General features: G+C 34.4%; 1 long non-coding RNA gene across 1 annotated transcript; it reads right to left on the minus strand.

Annotated features, from left to right (window-relative positions):
* Positions 1–200: 200 nt before the first annotated feature.
* Positions 201–1,384, minus strand: LOC114078606. Its single transcript, XR_003580244.1, has 4 exons — positions 1,161–1,384; positions 938–1,073; positions 363–611; positions 201–280 (listed from the first exon to the last, which is right to left on the minus strand). It is a non-coding gene; the product is annotated as an uncharacterized LOC114078606 (long non-coding RNA).
* Between the last annotated feature and the right edge of the window lie 1,152 nt (positions 1,385–2,536).

Here is a 2,536-nt window from a genome sequence, read left to right on the forward strand (position 1 = left end):
TTCAATTCTAATATTTACATTAGAGGCTTGTGCACGTGACAACCTGATTTTGGGGATTGGATTAATATGACTTGGTTTCATAATAGGAATTGTTGTTGGATTGTCATTTACTTCCGCACTTTGTTAGATATTTGGTTTTAGGCTGACTTGTCTTGGTGGGATAAGACGAGTGCCATCACACCCATTTTTGGGTCGTGACACGGCACTAACTTCACATGATGGTACTTGTAATCCATCACTCAAATACTCAGCGTATGCGGCAACAAAAATTTCACAATCTCTGCATGGTATATCATCAATCAGAAAATATAATAACATCACATTTTGATAGTCGTAAGACAAAATAATATTGTGATACTTACAGACTACTGCTTTCTTGTTGGGCAATACCAGTAACATGACTGACTTCGAATGGGTGAGATTTGTTCCTTTCTTGGTAACATTTAAGAACTACTAGTTGGTTCGCTCGTTTTGCTCAAAAGTTCCACTCAACTCAAGGTACTTTGGCAACATTGTAGCCATCTTTTGAATCTCGGAGGATAGTTTTCTATTAGACCTATTTGAGGACATGGAATCATACATTTTTATGCACCGTTCCTTCAATGCAACGACTGCCAAGACCCAATGAAATTCCGCATTAGTATTTACAGGGACATAAACATCATCCGTCAAGTGAGGCATTCCAGAAGGTATAGCATATCCTTTCATTATGTCAATGATTTTATCCTCATATTCACTAGAATTGTCAATGCATGTTTTGAAAAAACAACTAGTAGTGGTATATTGATATTTAGAATGAATCTACTGCTTCGACTTCTTACACAAATAGTAAAATATGGCATTCACATACTGCACACATAGATGAAACAAGTGTATCAATTTAATTGTATATATTCATGTATTAAACAATACATATAAAAAGTGGGCATGGATTTACCTCATCATTCCAACACCTATTGGATTGAGACATTACGTAGAACCGGTCCTTATTCATTGGAAATGCAACTACTAAATCAAGTTAGCCAAATTCAAGTTTTGAACAATTGACTAAGTAGTGATTCTCCTTATTTCCTCTGCAGTTGTGTAATCATTATAAATCATTATTTATTGGACAACAAGAAGAAATTCTAATAATAGTTGAACGGTCTTACTTTACTTACTTTTTTGCATGATGCTTGTAAAGACCCTCGTTTATCCATTGCGAGAAGGATAACATTAGTTCAATTGGACCCTCGTCGTCAATGTTAAAACCTTCAAATGGATATTGTCGCTTCACATCACAACTAACAACTTCGACTTTCTTCCCTTTCCTTTTCGCTTTCGCTTTTTCTTTCTGCTTCACCTTCTCCAGTTCTCCGTCTCCTTCTTCTTCTTCTCCTTCTCCTGTTTTGTCTTCTTCTCCTTCTCCTGCTCCTTCTTTTCATTTGCCTTCTTCTCCCTCTCCTTCTCCTCCTTTGCCTTCTTCTCCTTCTCCTCCTTTGCATTTTTCTCCTTTTCCTTCTCCTCTGTCTCCTTCTCCTCCTTTGCCTTCTCCTCCTTTTCTTTCTTCTCAATAATCATAGAAAGTGTTTGATAAATAGATTTTTTCAACCTCTACATTTCAAAGGCTGTGAAGTCTTCTTGGATCTTTGCACATCAATATTATGAGACATTTCCTTAAAAATATAGTGAGCTTTTTAACACAACTAATAAAATAATCATGTTGCTGCTCACATTCTTCACATAGACAAAAAGAGCATTTCATGTTAGAAGATTGAGTTGTTGTCATGGATGAAACTTCTTGTATCATTTCATCTACAAGGTAAGTAAAAAAATATTGAGATTTTACAATTCATTATAAAATAATAGTAGCAGTATATTGCAATCGATGGATAGTCTGTTGCGATAAATTAACATTATGTTGCCACATAGGTACCTACTGTTGCGCAACATATACATCTTATATAGCAACAGATGCATCATATGTTGACACATCTGTACAGATTATTGCAACACATGTGGCAACAAATTACCAACATATCACTAAAATGTGGCAACATACGCTAAATATATTTTGGACGCCTGAACAACAATATATTTCTAAAATCATATCAATAAAATGGCCAAAAAAAGAACAACAACAGCAACAAAAACTAACTTTTCACTGAATGATAACATTACAGATACATTTCCTCAAAATAAGAATTTTTTGAGTTGGCTGATTTTCTTTCAAAAATGATAAATAATACACACCATTAAGTCGATTATTCATTTTTTACACCTACATGACATTTTATTGTTCATTAATCCAAGAAAAAAACTTCAAAAATTGTAAAGTATTTCAAAAAAATAACTTACCCATTTCTAGTCGAACACGATTACAGTTCATAAAGATGAGAGGGTAATGGAGTACTGGAGAGGAAGAGTAACAACTGTAGAGGAAGAGTAATGACGAATTTCTGAATTTCTAAGGAAGAAGATGAACAATCCCCCAAGGGAGGAACAAAAGAAGAGAGAAGAGAGGAAGGAAGATGAAAAGATTTTTTTTCTTTTAAAT

The sequence above is a fragment of the Solanum pennellii genome, chromosome 9 (assembly GCF_001406875.1).
Source record: "Solanum pennellii chromosome 9, SPENNV200".
In the NCBI taxonomy this organism is placed as follows: domain Eukaryota; kingdom Viridiplantae; phylum Streptophyta; class Magnoliopsida; order Solanales; family Solanaceae; genus Solanum; species Solanum pennellii.